Raw genomic sequence first — 27370 nt, 5'->3', positions numbered from 1 at the left:
CGTACTACGCAGGGTGATTGCGTAAGTGATTGCCATTAATAAGCTTACTAATTTTTTATTGGCAATGTGCCAGACTAATAGCAAGTGGCAGGCAACTCTCATTACTTCTCATTGTTTATAAGCTGATTTTTAATACTCTGGCAATGCCGGAAAGCACAGCTAGTAAAAATATGTATTCGGGTAGTTATTTCTCCTGTCCTAAAATATATAAAGGGCGACAATATTATAAAAGCTTCAGTGAATTAGATTGAAAGTATTAAAAAAAACAGTAATGAGTTACTAGAGCAATATTGTTTATATTATACAAGTGCTGTATGAGGTAATATAATACACAGGTATTATCCAAAGTTTTTTTGAATGAATAGGCGATGTCTGTACATATGAATGGAAGATTTCTTCCCAAAAAAATTTTTCTCTCAAAAATTAGATTTTAAGCATCGGTTGGAAGCTTCAGTTGAGCAATTGGTTAGAGTGTTGTGCTCAAAAACGTGTTGAGAAGACAAGGTTGTGTGTTCAAGCCCTACCTGGAGCCAGCAGTTTTGCCATGTCACAGCTCATTGTAGTGTGAAGATTATGGAATTTTGAGAAACAGGGAATAAGCTGTTAACATATTAGCCTAAGGACATGCTTAGTTAGGCAATGGAAGGATCTTTAATAAAAATGTAATGTAATAAATTTCTTCAAGCTTCGACTCAACAATAACAAAGGCAACCTTGGCCTGATTAATATTACTATATTTGCATCCATTTTAATATTTCACTGAGCTTCTTAGCTGTTTAGTTCATCAAGTAGTTGGACAGATCTTGTTATACGTTTATCATTTGTTCTTGCCGCCACAGACCTACTTGTTTGACCAATAGGAATGGGCCTACGGAGTAGGAAAGTAATGACACAACGTGGAGCTCTTAATTTTCAATTTATGACACAACGTAAGCTTGGTACAATACTACCTAGATGTACAGTACTGTCGTCTTGGGATATTGTTTGGGTTAAATAGAGGCACAGGTCAGTATTCTACTTTGATTTTCATAACATTTTGTCATCTTTCTTGAATTATGGTGTTACAAGAATTGTTTGATTTATTTACTGGTTTATATTTTGTGATTTACTGAATTAATTGTCAACTAATTATCAAGTTTATAGTCCCAGGCTTCACGGTGTGTTCGAACCATTTAAGGATAAATAAGAAATTCCAACTGCACCCATTTCTAACCCATCCTCACTCTAATCCTTAAAAGAGTTTTGCAGTTTGTTTAAAACTGTACATGTAATATTATTTCCGGAAGGAGTTGCTTCAGACGTTACTGATTGGAATACTAACCGCCGGCTACTTCAGCTGGATACGGCTAAAGATCAAAGCTATGTTCAATACCAACCTGTTAATCAAGCGTTTTGAAAAAGCTCTATCTGAGGTCATAAAATCATTGACTATGCTTACTGAATGTTGCACAGAAAATATTCTTGTATTAAGAACTCCCATAATTGCTGTTTTCATTTAATTCAAGAGATCGCAACTCCCAATTTGCTTACATTGCCAACCTGTAAACAAGTCCGAGCAATAAAAAAATTGAAGGTAGCCGAACTTTACCTGGAAGAATTGTAATTTTCAAGTGAACAATTTTATGTTTTAATGTGGCAGAACCTAAGACTTCACAAGAAAAAAAATTATCTGCAACAAAGCCTTGTCTGTAACAACAAAATATTTTTGTCTTTGTAATACTTCGGTATGTTATAATCTATGTATAGATTTCTCAAATTATGTCTGTGGATCTATCATTCCGGCTATAGCTATAGCACAAGCTAATTATTTTACCAATGCCGCCATGCGTTACGATGCCCCTGTTAAGAAATATTTTTGTAAGGTTCGATTACTAGGTATATCTGGGGTCAAAGCGAATTTTTCTCGCGCGGACAATTATATTGTCTCCATATCGTCGTATTCAAAGTTTTGACGGATAGCTTCTGGTGAAACAGTTGCCTTTTTATACACGCACACCTCTATGCAATAATTGTTATTATTAATTCGACATATTCAGGATTTTTATTTTGTTTTCTCAGTTCGTATTAATTGTATCATTACTGTATCATCTTTTATTGTAATCGTAGCAAAACCGACTTAAATTAGCTATTACTTGCTAATTATTTCACATTTACATCTAAACCTTTATAAAGTCATTTTATTTTTTTAAATTTATTTGACCTGCACAAAACATTTTTTACATGATATGAAGTTTAAAAGTTGTATAACAATGTTTGAAAACCTTTACAGTTGTTTTTATTTTCTCTCCTAATTGATTTCAATTATACCAAACACTTCTCTCATGATATGTAGTTGGAAAGTTAGAATGGCAAATGTTGTTATATGGTGAATACAAATAGATTTTCTGGCCAAAGACTTTTTATTACCCGGGCAACGCCAGGTAGCACAGCTAGTTGAAATATAAACGCGCCGTTTGTCTGAATGATGAGAGATTTTTATTTAAACAAATTTTTTTTGTAACTGCTTGATTCCTTTTTATCCCTAGTAGCATAAGGCATTTATGCTATGACACAAACTAAAGATTTCTGTGTTTAACTGAAATGAAGAATTCCACGGATTCAACATTGTTGTTAAATCTAATTATTATCTTATCTAATTAATGTTTCTTGGTAATCTCTAGATTTTATTGAAACAAATTTTGTATTGAAAGCATGATTGAAGTAAATTAGCTAAAAACTCTCAAAATCATTTTTTTCAAAATTCTCTCTATTCTATTTCTCAAAAGCAAATTTTTTTACAATAAATGAAATAGCTATAAGTGATCACAGCCTGCACGTATGTGTGGTGCTAAAAAAGAAGTGTGTAGCCTGGTGATAGCGATTTTATCAGCTTTTTGCTTGGCAAACCTGTTGGTGTTAACCATAGTATTGCATCAGACCTTCTACCCTTCTACACTAAACATATCAAGGCCAAACTACTTTTCATTAGAAAAAACTGACCAAGCTAATTAATGCAATTCTTGGAATTGATCAAATACACGATAAGTGAAAGCTTGGCTTTTCCCTCAAGGATTAGGTACAATTTAGTCCTTTGTCATTTGCTCTAATCGAACACCAGCTGTTACTGTTTGCTCTTTAAGTGTAAACAGTGACTATGGGAATAAACTACTGAGCAGCGGTATTGAGCCCTGGATGGGCTGCTCTTCTATTATCAATTGATGCTCTAAGTATGATATAGCGCTATCGTATAAGCTGCTTTCACTAAGTAGATTCATTGATAAATTCATAGACTAATGCTTGTTTATTTCCATTTCATATTCTACCATCTGTCTATTCAAATGAGAAAGTAGATTTAAAAAAAATGAAAACGTCTGCCTGTACATACAGATGTAAGTAAACTTTTTTCAAAATACATCGAAAATGACATAGTATATCACCGTTAGAAGTTCCAGTAGTGCAATCAGCTAGCATACTGTACTTACAAACGTGCCAAAATGGCAAGGTTGTGAGTTCGAGTTCCATCAAGTATAACATAAAGATGCGAGCATTAAAATATTTCATATCTTATATTAAAATATTGTTTCAGTAGGCTGTGCAACAAGCGTAATCAAATTAGTAAAATTATTTCATCTTTAATCAAAAACCCGCTAATGCAATGCTAATTAATAGACCAATCAAATTATAACTAATTTGATTGGCTATTAATATTTCTTATAATAATTTAATACACAAAACACTCTTAGATTAGATCTTTTAATCTAGTTGGTTTAAATCATCATAATAATATCTTTAAAACGGTTTGTAAACTTGTTAAATATATTTTTTACGCTTTATCAGCCATCGATCCATTCAGTTATGCCTCCAATTAAACCGATCTATTAGACACAGGTACCACCATGATTGATATGGTTAGTATAGGCTCTACCCCCATAACTTGACGGTTTGATTGGATGGTCGCGTGTAGCTTAGCAAAGCGATGTGAGCTCGCTATAATCGGTTGAGTCACAGTAGCAGTCGCGTTCGTTTTATGTCTCAAGAAAAACTGATAGTCGCAGATTACTGGAAGTACAATCCTGATCGCCCTGGTAATCACTCGACTCTTTTATTGAATTCTAAAAGGCAAGGGCATGTAGAAACGCGTGATCAATGAGGTAAGACATGTATATGTATTTTACAAATTGAAGATGAATGCTTTGCAGGTTTTTCTGAAGGTTTTTGCTGAAGTTTAGTCGTTTATGTATAGCAAAACTGAATCTTTATGAAACCGCATCAAGCAATCTTTTGTCTGGTTTACCAGGTGCAGTTTAAAGGCTGACGTACATACAACTCATGGATATAATATGAAAGGTTCTATCCATGGATTCTAAACATGCTGAGTGTTGATTTTATGTGAAATATTTTCATGCTTCTCCATGATTATACCAAACTACTTTGGTAGAGGTTGTCTCTCTAAATTTAAGTCGAGCCACATCAGGTGGACCTACCAACAATATAAGAAAAACTGTCATTGCCCACAATTGATCATTGATCAGTTTTTGGTATCAGACTTACTTTAGGCCAGTTGAACTATTATTATCAAAGAGTGATGCGAAGTAATCCTGAATAACAAAACAGATAACAATGTTCTTGCTTATTATAGTTAGTAAATAGATGATATCTTGTTAAGAGCCTCTTGCTACCTGTCAATACTTTCCCAGAACTGATAGAGCATATCTCCCTTCATGGCGCATCTCCTACAGCTGCTAGTCAATTTTTGTTTCACTGAAGCTAATATGCCAGACTTGAAAATGCAAACATGGCATTCGCTGAGGTGATTGACGACAATTGATTGATGGTATCTGTACGCTTCGTGTTCTCCGGAGACCAACCTGTGTCACTCAACCATGCATCTCCTGGTTTTTATGCAATTTTGTTTATGTAAAAGAGGTTGGTCATATTTGTATCCTACTCGGTCACGCGATTACGAAAAGGTAGGATGCAAACAATTTTTCATACAAAATGTGAAACAGCTTAAAGAAGTATGATCCACACGAATTTTGGGTTCTATGCTAAACAGCTATCAAAATAGCAAAACTCCAAGCCAGTAAGAGGCGTGTCTAAGCCTGTAAGAGGCGTGTCTAAGCCTGTAAGAGGCGTGTCTAAGCCTGTAAGAGGCATGTCTAAGCCTGTAAGAATCATGTCTAAGCCTGTAAGAGGAGTGTCTAAGCCTGTAAGAGGTGTGCCTAAGCCTATAAGAGGCGTGTCTAAGCTTGTAAGAGGCATGTCTAAGCCAGTTTTAGGTGTGGTCAATCGAATACGAGGCATGGTGAAAACGGAAAGACGAGCTTTTAAGCCAGTAAAAGGCATAGCCGATACAGTTACAAGCGCATGTAAGCCAGTGAGAAGCGCATCGAAGTCGATGAGAGGCGTGTTCAAGCCGATGAGAGGCATGTTCAAGCCAATGACAGGTGTGATCAAGCCGATGAGAGGCATTTAGTTATTCATAATTTGGCTTTCTCAGCCCAAAATGAAGTATATACAGGAAATGAATGGGACGCATATGCAGTTCACCCGTGCTTCTTCAGGCTCCATTTCTTTGAACTTTCGATTGTCCGGACATAATCCGTGGTCCTGATGGTTGTCAAATCCAAAAAATGACAACATTGACCGACAGGCGGCTTTGCGGCAAACGATGCGAGTGACTCGTGCGCGCTAGTTCTTCGCCAGAGTATTGTCATATGATTTTCATTTTTTATTATTACTACTATTAATATTATACTGTACCCTATCGTAGGTATAACCATATTTTACTCTCTCATGTATACGATATGCACATATTTTAGCATAGAGGAGTCTGTGTTTGAAGCAATATATGCGGTTCAATGTTCAGTAGTGTACAGCTGTAGGCCTTGTATGTTTGAACATTTCCAATGTCCCAGTCTGTATTAGTGTGAACAGACGAGGGTTGACTGTAATAGTCTCTGTGTGACTACAATAGGACAACAGTAATAATAGTTCTCTATAAAGTATAACATAATTGAGTAGCTCAAAAGAGAACTTTTGGAGAACTACGTAGTGATTTATCATCGCTGTACTTCATGTCGCCATTCAAATCGAGGAACTCTCAGCTACTAGGGACACTCAGCTACTAGGGACACAGTATAGGCAATACTTAAATGGTATTGTGGTTAATATCAGTATTTCTCCTATGAAATAGACTGAGTTCTGCAAATGTCTTTGACATTTAACCACTTTTCCTATTTTTGCAATAGAAAAATCTTACTAGGCACAAGCTACTAATATATTCTCAACGAGCCTTGTGAAAAAAATAGAGCTATTCTCATAATGTGAGGCGCTGCAGGCAAATACCCTATAGCTTGTTGTTTGTCATAAATACTTGCTATCAATATTGTACTATTATTTTTGGCCACCAGGAGATTGGTCATTCATTATGAATAAATATGGTATGTGGTTGTCGACGATATTAACCTACATACTAAAGAGCAGAACTTTGTACCCTTTTTTCTCAGAGAGTGGTCTACTAATGGTGCATCAAGATTGAGCTCATGGAACGCGTGGTATAGTCAGTGGCTTGGTATCACCTGGCCATACAATGGTATACGCTTCTTTTATGCTAATCCTGAGCATGGTATTCCTGACATTTCTAAGTTGGGGCACATTTACTAATTAGAAATGTAGCGAAATGCGTTGACGATTTAAAACTCGCAACTAACAGAACATACATGAACAGCTCTCTAACCTAGTAATTAGGTAATATTCATTCAGGTAATATCATGGTTATAGCTACTTCAATTTCATCTTTAGCACGGAGTTTGCTCGCAATGAAAACCTTCACATCTGAACCTTAGTACAAACAAATAAGTAATTATGTAAATTAGAATAGGTTTTTGATTCTGAAGAAGCGTCTGCTGATGAATGCGTTCTAGTTGGGTGGTCTGAACGCTACGATAGTCCAACAACCTTGCCCTAGGCCATTACATCTTCCTGTAGGGGTGGATAGTCAGCCAGTCGCCGCCAGTGCGTTTGAAGGAACGCAACTGTTCGTACAATGCAACTGGTCCAGCGGTATTTCGATTAATCATTAGGTGATATGTATTATTTATGGAACTACATTCATACTGAAGGGTAAGGTATGTGAACACCCTTCAGGTGGAAGTCCCAGAGCAGCAATTACTAATTGTTTGCAACAGAATAGCCTTCAGATTCGACTGATTGCTGGTTACTGAGATAGGACCCGGTCAACCGTGCATGGAGGCCTAGCTACGTAGGGTGGCGTTGTTGTCTCACTGATATATGCTCAGAAGTTATTGCTTTTGGTGCTGCAGGGATGATTAACGAACCAAGGTTTTTCGTATGTTTTCTATTACATAATGCTCATTGGCTAGTAGCACTATTTCGACAGGGTCATGGTTTGTTTTCATTGAAATGTTGCTGGATGTTATTTTAAACTAATAACCAATGCAAATAAACCTATGTTAAACTGGTAATGTACTTGCTAACATTAAATTGTCCAATTAAATTCGAGCCTTTCCCCTTTCATTTCCGTTCAAGCCCCTAACCCTTTCATACTTTATTTGCTATAATTTCATTTTCAGAAGAAATTTTTTTTAAATTATGCCAAGTAAGAATCATAAAACAGTACAACAGTGAGTCAATCAAGTTTGATAAATGGTTTGACATACCGTTTTAACATAACAAAAAATAGCTTTCTCCTGTTCTTTCACACTGGCAAGCCTTGAAAGTTGAGTGTTCTTCAAAGGCAGCTTTTAACACATTCACTACAGCAAGCTGATGTATTGGCTCGGGTTATCTTCTCTTTGTGGCCGTAAGCCGATACATCGGATTTTAGACAGTGCGTTAGTTTATTTATAATTATTCAGCTTTCACTTCAGATAGACCAATAATATCTGGTCTCCACGAAAACAAGCTTGTTGCTAATGATATAGACCAATCAGCAGGCCTCTCACTAGCAGCTTCAATTTCACAATGATTCTCAAACAGACAGTTCATCACAGAAAAAGCATGGACGAAAAAAAATACCACGATCGCTTACAGCTGTAGAAGCTTCTAACATTCTCAGCCATTGGGACTCCAGTAACTCTATATCAAGAGTGATTCTGACTCTTTTAGCAATGAATCTTGCTATGAAAGAGCCCAGTATTGTAGTATCAACAGTACTAGTAGAAATGTCAACAGTAGAGGTAGTAGTAGTACTGCTATTAGTGAAAGTTTGGGAAATTTTTGTCGTTTTTAGTGAAGTTAATTTAAGATTTTTATCTATTTCCTAATAAAGCATCTTCTCTCAACAGCCTGTTTTTTAAATTAAGTAGATATCTTCATTCTTTCTCAATTTATTACAAAATTAGTGACGTTGTGTCAACATTTGTGTGAATAGAAAAAAAATTTGGTCAGAACTAAAAATAAATTCGGTAGTGAATGAGTTGAGACATGAACGCAGCAGGCATTGTGAGAGTTTTTTTTTCCAAGATGATTCAAATTATTTTTAACCAACAAAAGTGACATTCTGATATAACGGCTAGTAAATTTATGAACCGCTAGTTTTTTTGTAGCTACCGTAAAACCTCTATTTGAATTCCTTCCCTTTAAATGGCGTTCAATCAAGGGTGGCATTCAATTAAAAGTTTAGGAGAATCCTTTTTCAAACTTATGGACCTGTTACCTTGGAGCTGATACCTTGCTGAAGAATAGATAGCAAGCTATTATGATTCACTAGAGGTAAAGCTTGCAATCTTCAACACTATTATGCCTCTTTAGTGTGACTAATTACTTCCTATGTTTCTACATGGCTAATAATACGGATTTGGAGTTGTGTGCACATGTTAAGTTAGTATGTGATAAGTGTTTCCATGGACATTCATAGGTTGCGGATTAACAGGATTAATAGGACTAACGGGCGCATAGTTAAAAAATATGAGGCATTCTACGCTGGAAGTCATACCGGAGTACTTCCGTCTCGCTTAATAGCGCTCTTTCGAAAAAAGAACGATTAAAATGTGGAAAATGTTTAAAATGAAATAGCCAACGCGGCATTTTTTTTGCGCATCGTTCGAAAATACCATATTTATTTTTCGCACTCATAAAACATTCGGTAAAATTTGCGAATGACAAAACTTGCCAGACTTGTGAGATAGAAATAGCAAAAACTCGATGGGTTTTTGCCATTTCCTTGCGGATGGTAGGCCTACATACAACCTTGCGGATTAACCACGGCATGAAAACTTTGTGACTAGCACTTTAGAGCAAAACAGCTTTTCATGAGATATTATTGTGCTATTGATAATACAGTTACTTTTAGACAGGTCTGTAGCTAATTGGTATTAACAGCTATGGCTGGACAGTAACTTCAGCTATAATGAGAGCGTTCGCGCCTGGCCTGTCCGGTCACCACCATCATAACAGTAAATTTATACTGTAATCAATTCATATGACAATTGTGACTGAAATCCTCAAGTATTGTCTTGTGTATGCTTCATGAATCTTTCCTTGTATCATTTCATCTGAAGGCTAGTTCACGGTATATCGCTGTATGTCGGCATTGTCCTTTCATCGTTCATCGTCGACGATGCGCACCGTGAACCGATGGCATTGACGAAGCAACCGGATATGTCGAGAAAGTTTGCAGATATCAACCTGATAGTTTGCTGAGCATCAATGGCCGCCTGCACAATGTGCACCATTTCCGCGATGGTGATTCGTTGTCGCGGACACCGTAATCTATTTATTTCTGTTTTTGATCGTTGTTATGGGACTAGTATTTGATTCGAGCGCGTTGCAACAAAGAGATTCCTTCGAGACAAATTAAAAAAACGGGCAAAAATGCTACATCGCATAGTATTTACTAATGCAAACAAGGATAGGTTTGTGATAGTGTGAGCATTGTTATCACAAACGATCACCGAAGTCTTATGGTCTCAACGCCGAGATGTGACGATATAAAGTGAATCAGCCTTTAGGCATACCGAGAAACCTGTATTTGAACGCCACCTTTATTTGAATGTCACTTCTATTTGAGCGCCATTACGGAAGAAAAGTTGAAAATATAGCGCCACTCTTTAATTAAACGCCACTTCTATTTGACCAATACTATTTAACATTCTTAATCTTTACAAACCCATAATAGTAAGTGATCAGTAGAAAAGTGTCCACAAAATCAGCCTTTAGGAATAACTTGTATGTAGCACAGCTACTGAATCAAGGGTATAGCTAAAGTGGCAAGGTTAGACGACCAGAGAAGGTAGGAGCTATATCATGTCATAGCGACTTCAAATAATACCGACCATGAAAAATCTTTTTTGGGCGTGAAAGAAATTCGGTTGAGTTACCAGTGATAACACTACAAATACGCTACAAAATTCTAGCCCCAAAATTAGTCTAGGTATAGATGAAAGATACACTTCACATGACAAGGTCACACTGTCGAGTTTAAGTTATACTAAAAGCATATATTATTGACGTAAGGTTTAGACAAGAGATTTTCAGGTATTTTTCAAGATGCTGAATCAAGTTAGTCAAAGTTTTACAGAGTTTAAAACATCATAATGACACAAGGATAATAAATATCATTGTTGAAGGTTGACTTGCAACAAAATTCACATTGCCGATATTTGATATGAAAAGATTCACCATGTCTTACTCTGTTGTGTTGTAGGTGCAAAATATGTGAAAAGGTGATTACAAGCTCTTAAAAGCTCAAAAACGAGCAGAAACTCACAGCCACACGAGACCGCCGTAGTTTGTATTCCCTTTCCAAAATGGCTCAAATGTGATGTAGTTGTGAGAGATGGTTTCTGTTTACACTTTCTTGCAACCTTATTCGTCGAAATATTTTCACAAATATACATTACTTCACGCATTCAATAAAACTATGTCTATTGTTCATACGCGTCTGTTTTATCGTCTTCGTAATGCTGTCACTTTTAGCACTGATATCTTATAACTTACCGTAAAAAATCGTTAAACTTTTTAACCTTAGCTCGAAGGAGTACATATCATTGTCTGATAATCATGACGAGCCTGTTGGTCACCTGTGATAATCGAAAAGTGCTGCAAAAATTATTTGCGAAGTATTGAGTCACATGATCAGATTACGACTTGACGATTGAATAATGTCGAAACAAAACTGTAAAGTAGCGTGCATTCATAATTGATACGGGGTCTTCGGTAAAACCCGAAGTGTTTGTCATAAACTAGTACTACGATAAGTTTTAAATTGAGCTTTGTATTGGCCTTTCAATTCAGGTGAGAACATACGTGACAAGACGATAACCAAATTTCGTGGCTACGTCATCGAAATAAAGAGATTCTAATCTACGGCGGCTTTTCGTTTTTGAGCTTTTAAGAGCTTGTAATCACATTTCCACATATTTTGCACCTACAACACAACAGAGTAAACATGGTGAATCTTTTGATACCAAATAACTGTAATGTGAATTTTGTTGCAATTCAACCTTTAACTGGAATGCTCACTAGGGTGCCATCTGGTGAACTCTCATAGAGCAGCTGTTTTGTTAAATAAACATATTCTTCTATAATAATTATCAATATAAAATGATAGTGATTTGTTAAATGTTACACTACCACATAGCTCCATATTTTCATTAAAAATGTGCTGTAAACTATTCTCTTTAGTTTGTATCTATTGATTAACTTTTGCTTCCCGAAGTACTAGTCAGCCCTTACGGCCAATAACTAGTCTTTCTAACTAAACTGCAAAACAATCACATGAAATTCACTGCTTTTGGTTTTATCTATGATGTATTGAAAGTGAGCACAACTTGTGATAAATGTTTGTCAGCATTTGAAGTCTATTTTAAAAAAGTATGCTCCTTAGTACAATATCAGACCAATATTAGCTACAATACAAATAAATAACTTTCTTTTACATTAGGCTAGCATTTTTCCTGGAACAACCCAAGTAGGTTGAAACAACCTTTTTCCTAAAACAACCTACCTTCTCAAATGAGTTCCAAAGAGGTTTAAGGCATGTGCTTTCTTCCAGCAGGACATTGAACTTGACATTTTTTTACAAGTCAACAAGAAACCAAAGCTTTGGTTCCTATGACATTCATTCATCTCTGGAAAATATTATTTTTATATTATCAAGAAATGATGTAGAGGTAACCACTGGGAATATTTATGAAGTAAAATTCCTCACCTTTTATTTACTATTAAAATGGTAAGAGAAGCTGCCATTTGATGAAAACTGTTTAACTATTGCTTACCTTTATTTGAACGCTAAATTTTGTCATAATAGTTGCAAGTGTAATACAGCTGTGTTTTAACAATTAATAAATTATTTATAACAAATATATACTTTTAGGTAGTTACTAAAAACAAGCTTTTTTAAAAATGAGCCATTTTATAAATCACTCCCATAGGTGAAATATGTTTATTTCAATAAAATTCAACATGGGCTCTATTTGACTTCCACGATGATAAATTACAATTTATAGGATTTAGAAAGTTGAATTATGAAAGTTGAAACAGTTTAACTAGTTAAAGCAGGTTTGATTTTGAATGTTGATAAGTTCCAGTTTACTTTCCAACATACTATTCCTGTTTTACTAGTTCCGGTCTCCCATGTCTTCTACACAAAATATGCATACAACTGCTGACAAAGAACGCTTTTAATACATATTTGAGTCACTCGTGGTTTGCCTGTTCTGGTGAAAACATGGGCATTTCATGTTTTTTTCTCACAATTTGCTGCAATAGTGCAATGATGTAGGCCTTCAGTTTTTCATATAAAAAACAGTAAGTTTACTCACTCTCCTGTGTCTCCTCTATTCATATATGATTTAGTACTCGAACTCTGTCATTCTTTAACCATAGGATTGACAGGTCTAATCTCTTCCCAATAGATCACCTTTTCTTGTTTGTGTCAATGTCTCCCTCTCTCTCTCTGGTCACCTCTATCACAACTTGCCCTCAGGATTTCCAGCACAAGAGTTGATGGTTTCACTCGTGTACTTCACACATACTTAGTATTCTTGTCAAAAAATTATTAGCGTTGGAGCCATGTGCCTATCACGGCCAAAATGTAAACAGTTGCTATTTGGCAGTGTTTGGACAGGAATTTCATTGTCTAGTTGTATTATTATCTAGATGGTTTAAAATTGCATCACCTTCATTCCCGAAAAGTATAGTCATATCTTGGTTGTAGACCATAATCTGTTTTGGAAGGCGATTCGAAAAGCAATTTGTTCGAAGCAAAAACTATTTTTTCCAATAAAATGTTGATAGTTTTAATCAGTTCGACTCTAGAGAACAACTTGTGAAAACATTTTTTTATGATTTCACACCATAAACTGTACACAAATGTAATTAGAGTGCAGGTATTATGTAAAATACTATGATTGTCTCATGAAAATCCATTGATAGACTAAGTTAGCTTCGGGAATGTCCTGTACTGCTGTAGCTGTAGCAACTCGTACCTTAGCTTCATTTGCTCAGGTATTGTGTACTGTGTACTATAAATAAACTGTGTAGAAATTGACTGCTTTATTTTAATAAAAATCCTATTTATGATCATGAAAAAAACAAACATGTTGTTTTATTTTTATAAATTTTAATAGAAACAGTCGAGTAGTTAAATAGATCATTACATTAATACAATTATACTGATGTTATGATGTAAAGACTTCTAATGAAACAGCACAGTAGCTTGTCCTTACAAATATTGTGGGAAATGACAAAGCACAGCAGGAAAATTTCTTGGCTTCTATTCTTACCTTAACATAAAAAGATTTAAACACAGTAAGATATGGTCAAAAGCTTTGTTTTTGGTCAGTCTTAGGTCTGGACATCTCGAATTTTCTGGTCGAATTTCCAATGTATGACTGCAATGTATGACTGTATGACTCGAAAGCCAATGTATGACTGCAATAATTCTTTTCTGCATATCAGTGCTGTCACGTGGCAATACGTCTAATGTCAATAGCTAAAGGCCCGGCTAGCCTACACACACTGACGAAATGCATCCCTTTTCTGTAATGTAGATGATTATGTGGCTGCACAGGTCTACTACCGCATTCATTATTTGACAGATAGATTGACCAATGAGAATTTGCCTTAGCCATGTGAATTCCATGACATCGTAAGCTGTATTTTAGTCCACTTATTAAAGTATTGTCAGCACATATGCTATTTAATACAGCTCATCAACAATTTGTGATAGAAATTATGTTTGTGCAGCTATTTGCATCGCTGTATTTTGCTCAAGGAAAGAATGCTGCACATCAACAATGAAAACAGTCAGCTACCAAACAACTTCTAGCTACCAAAAAAATTTGTTCATGACCGATCAGAAAAGGCATAAAAGCATACATTATGTAAATGTAAAACTTCAGTCATGATGTTTGAAACCTTTCAATAACAAAATTAACGTTGTATAAATCACTGTTTCCATACCAAAAGTTAACAAGGATTGGCTCAAATTTGCAAATCATGCGCGTCATGGAAGCATAGTGTAGGTGGCCCTAAAACATGAAGCTGTTTTGAATACCCTAGTGACATAATTTATCAAAAATTAGAATATATATTAGGGCTGCATAAGGATTGAATAGTTGTAAGCAGCACCTCTGGGAATCGGTCTTTTGAACCCCTCACGGGAATTCAGATCTTCCGGCAGCAAAAAAGCTAATTCTTTATTCCCATTGGCTGATTATTAAAGAACTCTATGGCCACTGCCAAAAATAAAAATAGCACATCCTACAAATTGCTGATGGAGACAAGCGAATCAAATGTCAGCTAGCATCACAAATTTCTCAAGAAATTAGAGAAGAAATTGCTAGTGATTGCGCACCTTTTGGCGTTGTGCGCGTGAATTACATCAGCGTTCCTAGTGCAAGCATTTCTGTGAATTACTTAAGCTGGGGAGTTAGAATTGATTAACTGCGTAAGACAACTTGTTTTACGTTGTCACAATGGGAGATGGAAGTGTGACACATGCCTGATCTATAAGCAGAACCGGTACCGTAATGTTGTTAAATATCACAAGCAGTGCAATCAATAAACAAATGAGGTGACCGTGAGAGTTCATGAGACCTACATGTAGGTTAATTGTCTTAGGATGCTCTCAGCAACATTTGATTGCCCAGCTTACTGGAGCTTTGTGAATGTAGTCACTGTTTCCATTGTACGAATGATGCGTATTTGGAGTTGTGTGCACACGTTGAGTTACCGTATTTAAATGGGCACTCGCATGTTGCGGATTAGTGCAGGGGAAGGAGTTCTATGCTAAAGGTCATACTGGCGTATTTCTGTCTCGCTGAGCAATACGATTTCGAAATAGGAATGATTAAAGTGTTGAAGTTGTTTAAAATGGAATAGCTTCAGCAGCTACTTGTTGCTCATCATTCGCTAGCGCCGTTTCCATCTTTCGCAAACATGAAACTTGACTTGCGGGTTTTTGATGTTTCCATCTTGCAGATGACACAAACTGCGGAGCGGATTGACATCACGTCGTGGAGACATGACGCGATGTCATGAAATCGGAGTGTCACCAGCGAAATCAGTTTTCGTCAATAAGTTCACTAAACTGTTGCTGGTTAAATGGTAGATTCTAATTATACTAGTATCATAATTATGAATTACTCAATGTAGTTATTAGTAATATTACCAAGATGGCTGAAGACAAACATCAATGAGGAACAACCAAAGATAAAAGGCTGGTTCACACTGTACAGTGTTTGTCGTCGATTTGCTTTCGGCGTTCATCATCAACTATATGAACCGTAAACCAATGGCATCGGCGAAGCAACGCAGACACATTGGGAAAGTTTGCAGGTGTCAAACTTTCTCGATATTTCGTCGAGCATCAATGACTACCTGTACAATGTAAACCATTACGGCGACAGTAATTCGCGGTTGCAGATAGTGTGATTTATTTATTTCCGCTTATGATAGTTACTGCTGGACTAGTATTTGATTCAAGCACTCGAAAACAGAGGTTTTTTCCTGAAAAATAAAAAATAAAAATGAGAACACTACGTCATGAAAATTTTGCTGATACAAACGCGGTTGTAATAGTGTGAACATTGTTAACACCGACAATCACTGAAGTATTGAGACATCAACCTCGGCGATGTTGTGTGAACCAGCCTTGAAAAAATTGCAAGGCTGACAGGCAAGCCATTGTTTGGTACAGCGCAAGATGAAGACAAAGAATGCATTGACAAGAAGACCTCAGCAGGTGTGGTTCTGCGGATTACTGTGAGAGATAAAATTGTAGCATGGTAATGAAGCCTTATGACAAGTGCTCACATCTTATATCTCTATAAACAATGCAAGCTTTCACAAATACTACGAGTTGATTGGTTCAGTGAAACCTTGATTCATAATTATGTGTTAAATGTACTCATTTGAATTACATTAATATTTTTGAGGTTCTATTTCATATATCAGGACAGCCATAGTTTAAGTATTGGAGCTTGATAATTCAACGCAAGCGGTTGGCCCATGTAGATTTTATCATACTTCTAGATGAACTTGCACAAAATTTTAGTAGATTTGATCGGAGAGTATCGGTATTTTTCTATCATTTGTGATTGTTTTTTATGTTTGAAGTGGCCTGACTGCCAGGATGTTTCAGGGTTAAAATCGACAAAACTTGATCACGCTTAAAACGATCACAGTTAAAACGATCGCGGTTAAAACATTAAAAATTCACATTTTGTAAATTAACGCAGGCGCTTTGTTAAACAAGATAAGGAATTCTACGCCAGAGTATATAGCGGCGCATTTTGGAACCACAGAAGTGTGGAAAATGTTTAAAATGGAATATCTTGCATGGTATTTTCTTGCACATCATTCGCAAGTACCATTTCCAACTTTCACAAGTGTAAAAAACCTGATAAGTGACAACATTCGCTTGACTTGTAAGTTTTTGCAGCTTCTATGATGTGTGGCTGATAGCGGAGCCTGTTAGAGCTGCCCTTGGAGACTTGATAGGCCTGGGGTAGCCTGTAGCCTGAGATCTATAAATATCTTAATGTTTTTAAGCTAAGATAATCCTACTCGCCACAAACGCGTGGAACGTATGCTAAAATGTTTTATTGGATTTGTCAAGTGTCATCAATAGAGTTATTACTCTGTTCACATATCACTGAAAGTAGCATATAGAGGATAACTCCAAGTTCACGTCGAACTTAATAAATGCTTGTCACGTATCTCATTACACATTAGATATTTTTTGCAATATTTCTCATAAGTACTGTTTAGAGTGAGTATAGCGAGTCCAACAATGCTCGTAGGATAACCAGCTAAATTTCTCACAGAAAAATTGGCTAGACACAAAGATTGGCTTTCTAGTCCTATTATGGCAATTCTCATAATTTAGTCCTTTAATGTTCATGACTAAAATTTGATTAATCCTTTAAAAGCTCAATCTTGGTAAAACTTGATATTTGTCAGGTTGTCCTTGGCACTTCAAAAGATTCATCTATTTAAAAAATTCCTGATATCCATTTCTAAATGTTGAAAGGTTCTTTAACAGCAATTTAAAATAAATCTATTTTTAACATAATCATGATATTGCATTTTTTAGCAATCATTTTAAGGTTAGAAGAAAAAGAACGCAGTTTCTGAGGCAAAAAACATTTGCAATGCAAGCTCCAAGCTGTTACATAAGAGAGGTAATTTTTTAGCAACACATAGAATTACAAAATATGATGTCGTTGCTGACGATTAGCCAATGCGTGAATGTCAGACGAAAGTGATTCTGTCGGCCCCCACTTTGATACATTCCCCCCTCCACCGTTCTATTCACCAGGCTACATTGGAGTTTTGGCTACCCAATATGGCAGATCCCTATAATGAAAGGTTTTGGCAGGTTTTAGGAATACGGATGAGAAGAAAGTCTGTGCCGTATTTACACGCTCTTCATTAATTCTTGAGCCATGCTTATGGAATTAGACCAATCGACTTGCGCGCCTCATCTTGTGGAGTTTGCAGCAAGAAATTTCTCTTTCACAAACTGAAAATTAAAAATTTTTTTTCATAAAAATCAGCTGTTCTCGAAAATCATATGTTTAAAAACATATTAATTCATGCTCTGTTTCATGAAAAAGGACTTCAAATCGACAATTTTAGAAATCTACATGTAGTTCAAAGATCAAGTAATTTTAATACAATTATAATTGTATGAAAATCGCTCGATCTGTTTCCAATTTATATTTTGTCAAGATCGCGATTCTTTCTGTCCATTTTTATGACTTGAAAACGTTAATAAAACCTGGTATTTGATCAAAATTGCACAAAAGATTATTAAAACCTCAATCTGCAATGTTATCTGCTGCTGTTAATGCAATAAACATTTGTGCTGTAGCAGTTACTAGTAACTATACAACTGTTTGTTAAGCCTGGTTCCCTGATCGATTACGAGACACTTGCGACGCTAGGCTCGGCTCCTTCTGTTCACATGAAGCTGCATCGCTAATAATCGCATAAAAATGCTTGCTCGCCACGCTCTTTCAGAAACGCTGACCTTCACCTGTACGATGAACTCTTTTGAGGTTCTATTTCATATATCAGGACAGCCATAGTTTAAGTATTGGAGCTTGATAATTCAAGGCAAGCGGTTGGCCCATGTAGATTTTATCATAATTGAAGAGGAACTTGCACAAAATTTTAGTAGATTTGATCGGAGAGTATCGGTATTTTTCTATAATTTGTGATTGTTTTTTATGTTTGAAGTGGTCTGACTGCCAGGATGTTTCAGGGTTAAAATCGACAAAACTTGATCACGCTTAAAACGATCACAGTTAAAACGATCGCGGTTAAAACATTAAAAATTCACATTTTGTAAATTAACGCAGGCGCTTTGTTAAACAAGATAAGGAATTCTACGCCAGAGTACATAGCGACGCATTTTGGAACCACAGAAGTGTGGAAAATGTTTAAAATGGAATAGCTTGCATGGTATTTTCTTGCGCATCATTCGCAAGTACCATTTCCATCTTTCACAAGCGTGAAAAACCTGATAAGTGACAACATTCGCTTGACTTGTAAGTTTTTGCAGCTTCTATGATGTGTGGCTGATAGCGGAGCCTGTTAGAGCTGCCCTTGGAGACTTGATAGGCCTGGGGTAGCCTGTAGCCTGAGATCTATAAATATCTTAATGTTTTTAAGCTAAGATAATCCTACTCGCCACAAACGCGTGGAACGTATGCTAAAATGTTTTATTGGATTTGTCAAGTGTCATCAATAGAGTTATTACTCTGATCACATATCACTGAAAGTAGCATATAGAGGATAACTCCAAGTTCACGTCGAACTTAATAAATGCTTGTCACGTATCTCATTACACATTAGATATTTTTTGCAATATTTCTCATAAGTACTGTTTAGAGTGAGTATAGCGAGTCCGACAATGCTCGGAGGATAACCAGCTAAATTTCTCACAGAAAAATTGGCTAGACACAAAGATTGGCTTTCTAGTCCTATTATGGCAATTCTCATAATTTAGTCCTTTAATGTTCATGACTAAAATTTGATTAATCCTTTAAAAGCTCAATCTTGGTAAAACTTGATATTTGTCAGGTTGTCCTTGGCACTTCAAAAGATTCATCTATTTAAAAAAATTCCTGATATCCATTTCTAAATGTTGAAAGGTTCTTTAACAGCAATTTAAAATAAATCTATTTTTAACATAATCATGATATTACATTTTTTAGCAATCATTTTAAGGTTAGAAGAAAAAGAACGCAGTTTCTGAGGCAAAAAACATTTGCAATGCAAGCTCCAAGCTGTTACATAAGGGAGGTAATTTTTTAGCAACACATAGAATTACAAAATATGATGTCGATGCTGACGATTAGCCAATGCGTGAATGTCAGACGAAAGTGATTCTGTCGGCCCCCACTTTGATACATTCCCCCCTCCACCGTTCTATTCACCAGGCTACATTGGAGTTTTGGCTACCCAATATGGCAGATCCCTATAATGAAAGGTTTTGGCAGGTTTTAGGAATACGGATGAGAAGAAAGTCTGTGCCGTATTTACACGCTCTTCATTAATTCTTGAAATTCTTAATTCAATAAACATTTGTGCTGTAGCAGTTACTAGTAACTATACAACTGTTTGTTAAGCCTAGTTCCCCGATCGATTACGAGACACTTGCGACGCTAGGCTCGGCGCCTTCTGTTCACATAAAGCTGCATCGCTAATAATCGCATAAAAATGCTTGCTCGCCACGCTCTTTCAGAATTGCTGACCTTCACCTGTACGATGAACTCTTCGTGAGAGTTTAACAGCTTTGAACTCTTGCATTGACCCCCGGTAACTACCGGTGGTACTCAGCGCGCGGGTTCACATTTCACCGCTGATAGCCCTGCGATACTGTCACGGTGTTTGTGGCGAATATGAGAACTAGGCTTTAGGCAGCAGCTCACTCTTGCTCTCTATTTAAACTTATTCATATGCTCTTAGTATTATATTATATTATTATTATATTATATTATTATAATATTATATTATATTATTATAATATTATATTATTATATTATATTATTATATTACTAGTATTATATATACCCACGTTTCGATTGTATCATCAAAGAGCATTATCTTGCTAAAGGAGTGAGTCAAGCATTTTCGGTTGAGGTAATATATGCGCAAGTCGCCAAAGATTTGCTTTTCTGGCATGTCATGATTATGTTGGCTGCCAGTTTGCGAAAGCAAACATCAATTGACGTCTATCTAATTATCCAAGACTCTCTAAACATTGCGAGAAATATTAAAGGAAATGCGCAGTTATTTCTACAAAGGATAATTCCAAAGGTTAATCTGACTTATTTTCCCAAGAAACCATAGAAAAATACCTTGTGCTCCTAAGACTGAGTTCTTACCAGGAGCAGTAGGAGACGCTGTGTATTCGTTAAACTAAGCTCAGACAATGAGCTGTAGTTTCGTTTTGTGCATCTTGAGTAAGTTTTCAGTCTGGTATTCAGATCATGTCTAGAGCTGCAATAGCATGCAATAGGATTAAATCTGTGACATACCCTTTTACAAGGTTGACCCACCCATCACATCCCACACCAGGTAACTATCTGGAGAAATCTTAGAAGGTGCGGTTATTGTTTTTAGCTAGCATGAGTCAATGAATAAGGGTTGTTCTGATTATAAATGCTAGTCGTTATGGGTGGGTACCCCTTAGCTAATTTCTGGCGTAATAACAAAGTATTAATATTTTTACTATTTCTGTCATGTACCAAGTCTAGTTTTTTGATAGCACAAGGTTGTCAGTAAAACTGCTTTATAAACTAGTATAATACCACTTAACTTTTCTAACACAAACAGACACCTTAGTGGTGCGCCCATTACGAAGCAAGCCAGAGAGCGTCTCACATAAAGAACGCTATACATACTACAAATCGTCATTCTCACACGACACACTCAGCGGGTCGCTCTGAGTAAGCTACTAACAACGGTAGGCCTACTATTAAAGATGAACTTACACAATATTTTAATATATTTTATCAGAAATTATCGGTACTTTTCTATCATTTGTGATTGTTTTTGATTTTTAGGATGATCTAGCTGTCAGGATGTCTCAAGATTAAAATCGATGAAACTTGACTGTATTTAAAATGCTCAGAAGAAAAACATGCAAAATGACATCACTCGTTGTTATCATTGCTATAGTTAATATTGGCTATTGCATTCAAATTGCAGCATTACGCGTCTCTATTCTGTCGATCTCTTTGCAACTATAGACCTCATACATGCGCATTCGCAATTTGAGTGTTTTAACCACGATCAAGTTTTGTCGATTTGCCTATAAACATCCTAGCAGTGAAATCACCTCAAACATAAACAACAATCGCAGCTGTTAAAAAACACCGCTACTTTCCAATAACATCTACTAAAATTGTAGTTTTTGTTCATCTTTGAAGGTCCTGTTGGACCATGTTCAGGTGAAGCAATCAAATGAATGGTCGAGACCATAGTTGCTGTATGAGCCATGGCTGAATATGCGTACCCATTTTAGCCAGCTTCAAAAAAACCGAAGCTTCAAATGACCTAAAAAATTGCGATTCTACATCAGACTGCTTGAGAACATGGTGTTAAGAGTCCATTCTAACTGGGCATGGCCCAACAGGTCAATTAAACGAGGTACAACCAACAGAACAGATCAATTATACATGGTACAACCAACAAATCAATTATAAAAGGTACAACCAACAGATCAATTATACAAGGTACAACCAACAAATCAATTATACACGGTACAACCAACAGACCAATTATAAAAGGTACAACCAACAGATCAATTATACAAGGTACAACTAACAAATCAATTATACAAGGTACAACCAACAGATCAATTATACAAGGTACAACCAACAGATCAATTATACAAGGTACAACTAACAGATCAATTATACAAGGTACAACCAACAGATCAATTATACAAGGTACAACCAACAGATCAATTATACACGGTACAACCAACAGACCAATTATAAAAGGTACAACCAACAGACCAATTATAAAAGGTACAACCAACAGACCAATTATAAAAGGTACAACCAACAGATCAATTATAAAAGGTACAACCAACAGATCAATTATACAAAGCACAACTAAACTTGATTTATCAGTTTAACTTTCGTCGTTGATCTTTATTCTAAAAAAAGAGTATTTATGTAAGTAAAACAAATAACTATCATTTCTATCATGTCTGAAATTTTCCTCATCACTTTATACTGACTTTTCATCAACAGATAAATCTTTTTATCCATTTTAACTACCTGTATGTTAGCAAATGGAATCCTCTGTTTCATGGAAAGATATATATTATTTGCATTTACAAAGCTCGTCTCTTTATGCTATCGAGGATCACGTTGTGGTTTTGCCTAGTGATGTCTAGTCTACTTGGTTATCTCATTCGCTCCCGTGTGGGTGCATTATAGAGATATCAACTCGTTCATTTTTTTATAGTTAATTGTTATATTGTGGATGTTGAAAATTAGGATCTTTGACCAAAGGAGTAAGAAAAAAATGAATAAGGTAAATTGTCAATGCTGTTTTTTTTTTCTTTTTTTAATTTGTTTTTATTTACAAATATTTATGTTATTGTTATTATTGTTCTGCTATTGATATCGTGACAAGACGACCAAATTCTACAATGGGACAAGAGAACCAACAAATAAATAGTAAATAGAATATTGTCATCAGCGTTTTACTCTGAGACTGTGCTTGCTGACAAGGCCTTGGGCTTAGATCCAATCAATGCCAAAATATGATTAAAGTACCAATATTTGGCCACATCACAAGATATTGCTTTTCTAATTAGTAATTACCCCTCTTCGAGTTCCACTCATTTTGCTATGTAGTACATGGTCCTTTATATCAATGGCTATGTTATTACTAAAAATTTTATTGAGCATATTTCTATCTATTTCTGATCTTCGGTCTCCTAAAGTATGCCAGTTTAAAACTTTCATTTTCAATGAAATTGAGTCTTTCTATTTGATCTTATATGCCCATCGGAAAGATTTTCTATTAATGCTCTCTAATTTTTTAATATGCTTTGCTTGGTGAGGAGACCATGCGCATGAAGCATATTCTATTATGGGCCTACAGATAGATGTAAAAGCTTGTGACCTTGTTCTGCTAGATGCTCTGTTTAGTGCCATTAACATATATAAAGTAGAGGTTGATTTTTAGCTACATACTGAACCTGTTCATCATTATTTAGTTTTTGGTCTATATTAATACCCAAGTATCTTATTGATGTTACTTGTTGTACGTCTTTCCCATTTAATGCATAGACTGCAACAATGGGATTAGTTCTTGCTATAGACAAGTGCTCACATTTACTGACATTAAAGTTCATCTGCCAGTCTTTTGACCATTTCTCCAAGTTTTTTAAATCTTGAAGATGTAACTGATCTTGCTTACTTTTAATTTTGTGATAAAGTAATGAGTCGTCAGCAAACAATCTAAGTTGGGCATATTTGATTACATTAGGCATGTCATTAATGTATATATGATGTGAGATGTATTGAGATGTGGCCAATCTCAATCAAATGAAGCCTGTATTATATAAATATTTAGCCGAGTTGTTTAAGACTTGACTTCCTTGTAACAACTCTCTCCATTAATGCAATTTTTATTATAACTAGTACTCTCAGAGTCCTGCGTGTCATGAAAAATTGTTAGGTGTAATAACTATGTGTATAATTATTCCCAATGTGGAAAAGTGGGTAATTGACGCAGGTGTTAGCAAGTTTGAATCCCGTACAATGCGATCTTTACCCCCAACTTCTAACCTTAGTTTTGGAAGACGGATGAACACAGCTCTTATCATAGTAAAGAAAAATACCTTCAAATAGTATATTAACTCCCCTGCAACTGAAACCACTAAGCAACACTTCAATTCTCACCGGGATGCATTGAAAATCAATACACACCTGTTATAGAAACTCATAAACAAACTAAAAATCTATTTTAAAACATGTAATGTGTTAACACGCCATTATAACAGCGTTTATTCAAATGAAGACGAATGACTCTATTAGATAAACATTGCATTTACTACATGAGGTCGACATTTAACTAGAGAAGGTAGCATTCTGCTTGAAACACCCCTATAACCTTATCAAATGAATTTCATGAAGTTTGAGATGCACGTCTTCTCTCCTACAAAATGGGAGAGAAGACCAGTTCAGACCTTTTTACCGGCCCTTACAAATAACGAAGATGCGATTCCTACGTCTATTGTACAGTCCAGCTAAAATTATTCCCTTTGGGCTGAGAAACAGTTGAAATGTTATTTTTATGACGTAGGTGAACCATGTCCCAGGTAAGTTTTTGAGGTTGTTTCAGCCTTCCACGAGTGAATTAGTTTATCAAAACATGAAATTTTTCAAACTTGATGAGTCAAGCTGATTAATATATTTATTTACATAGATATGATTTTTAATGCAGAATACAATATTAATCAGAAAAAAAATGCCGATGTTAGTCATTATGAATGGTGCTTTCGGAAGCATTCTCCTTTGCAGAGTCCCATACCACAAGCAGGACACCAGGTTGAGATTCTGCTTCCTCGGTATCCTACGCCCAGTTTCCTCAGTGTAGCACAAACTGTATACATTTTTTCTTTTTCCATTGGGCATCTTTTAGCGCTGGAAAACTTGTACATGTACTTACTCTTGATACTCATTCGCAGATTTGTCTGGATGTCGCCATGATATAAAAGTTCATCGTTAAAGTCGCGAGAAAGCAAGCAAGTCAAACGAAAGTTTAGCCCGATAAAACTTTTCAAATATATCATTTTTTGAATGTTATTATATTGAATTTTCCTATTGAATGAAAAGGAAGCCAAACACAGGCCGTTAATCAATGTTATTTTTCATTACAAGAAAACACCTTTAGCAACAAAGAAATCGTCGCTATGCCCATCATGTTGCGCAAAACGACGAAAACTTTGTTCTGCCTGAAAAAGTATTAAATATCTGAGAATCGTATCTTGTCAACTTTTGTGATAAGTTTCTATTTCCTAGAAGCCATTTAAACATTGTTAAGGCTTTTTTCAGCATCAAATTTTATCACAGCTGCTGCAATTGGATGTAGTTGTGTTAACCTTTTCCTATCGGCTCACGTATATCGTTCATTCTGCCAGAAAGCTTTTATACAAAACCTTGATCAAGGAACCTAGAGTTACCAGATCCATCCAAAATATTGCCAAAATAAAAATGATAGCGGTTTTCCTCGGAATCTGGATACACTGAACTGAAAAGAATATTAACCATGACTCTTGTTTTTCAAATGCTTGATTGTTGTGCTGATTCTAAATAAACTTAAGATAAAAGCTATGTGACAGAAACTCTACATGTAGCTGTTACAACAAAATTACTGAGTGTGTACATCAGCAAAAAATGTTTGGCATGAATTCTGTCACAATAAATAAAAAATTACATAGTGAAAGAGTTAAAATAATTGATAAATTGTTTATAATGAATTTTAATCGTGTTGTAAACTATTACTAAAGTTAATATGTAATTTTGTATTAAAGCTATTTTTAACACCCACGAAGGTGAAATGCCAGATAGTTCGTAAACATTTTACTTTTACGATGGTAAATTCTAATTTGATACATAAATATGCAAGGAAGTTAAGAATTAAAGTTGATACACAGTAGACGCCCCTATGAATTATACCTCATAACGTAAATTCAAAGTAGCGTAAAAAATTCATGAAAAGTTTTTGCTTCCTACTACGTTAAAATTCCATAAAACGTAGTAAAGTGCCAAGTTGGACAAGTTCACAAATTCGATTTGAGCGTTCATCTATCTCGCCGCACTTGCGAAAAATACGACGTGAGTATAGCATTATACTTACATATTATATACGTATGCAACTTTTGCAACGATCTAGTTCATCATGATAGATCGTCAGATATGTTGACAAAATATAGAATAGGGTAGCTGTGCATTTGTTCATAAATACAAAGGCGCTAGATTGGTGCAGGTGTTACAGCATCGGTTTGCCAATCGGAGTGTCACGAGTTGGAGTATCGTTGAAAGTTCTCTTTTATCCTAACGTTGACCTCTGAATACAGGTTAACGATGAACAAGTAATACCGCTTTTTTGTAAAATTTTGTTGTTTTGCTTTTTTGTAGACGCATAAATTATTTTTTATCAGTTTTACTTTGAAGAGTAGACTGCTGTTTAGATAAATAAGCATATCGTTGTAAATGAACATCAAAGATGTGCGTTCCCCATCAAACTATTGCAGAATTACCGCAATCATGGTCTATAAAAACCAGTGAAATTGATCATAAAAAGGATAAAAATTGTCTGTGAAAACTAATAATACTGCAGTTATGGTAAAGCCCACAAATTAAATGTTAAATGTTGAGTCAAATTTTTCCTTTTTGTATGCCTAAAGGGGGTGAGTTTGGAAAGATCTTGGACCAGATTAGGCAATTTACATGTATTTTAATATTTGTATAACGTAAAATCTTTTTAACGCAAATGCCCCTGGAACGGATTATTTACGTTGTAGGAGTTTGTACTGTAGTTTGAAGCAGTTGGTTCAAACTACAGTGCATCTTAACAGAACAAATATCTTGTTAATATTTGTTCTGTTGAGATCCAAACTTTATTTTACTCATTAAACACTGTAAATGTTTTCAAAATGGCTTTTCAAGATCACTGAGCTACAGATCGTGTTGACTAGCCAGTGTTCACACGCACGATGTCAGTCCCTGAGCTGCCCGAGTACGCTATTTAGAATAACAACTTACAAGGAGGTCTTTGTTGTATTTAGTAACACGTGTAGAAGATATTACAATTTAGTCTCTCATAACTATCACATGTTTGGCAGATGGTGATACAAGAATGATAAGTGGAATGTTAT

At 35.6% G+C, this 27370-nt stretch overlaps 1 protein-coding gene across 1 annotated transcript in view; it reads left to right on the top strand.

The window, feature by feature from the left end:
* The first annotated feature begins 3993 nt into the window (after window positions 1–3993).
* Window positions 3994–27370, top strand: part of LOC137393098 (kinase suppressor of Ras 1-like) — a 43866-nt gene continuing 20489 nt past the window's right edge. The window contains exon 1 of the mRNA XM_068079510.1: window positions 3994–4130. The gene's annotated coding sequence lies outside the window, so the exon portion shown is untranslated. The remainder of the gene's footprint in view (window positions 4131–27370) is intronic.

The sequence above is a fragment of the Watersipora subatra genome, chromosome 4 (assembly GCF_963576615.1).
Source record: "Watersipora subatra chromosome 4, tzWatSuba1.1, whole genome shotgun sequence".
Lineage (NCBI taxonomy): Eukaryota > Metazoa > Bryozoa > Gymnolaemata > Cheilostomatida > Watersiporidae > Watersipora > Watersipora subatra.
This window is presented reverse-complemented; position numbering and strand designations above follow the sequence as displayed.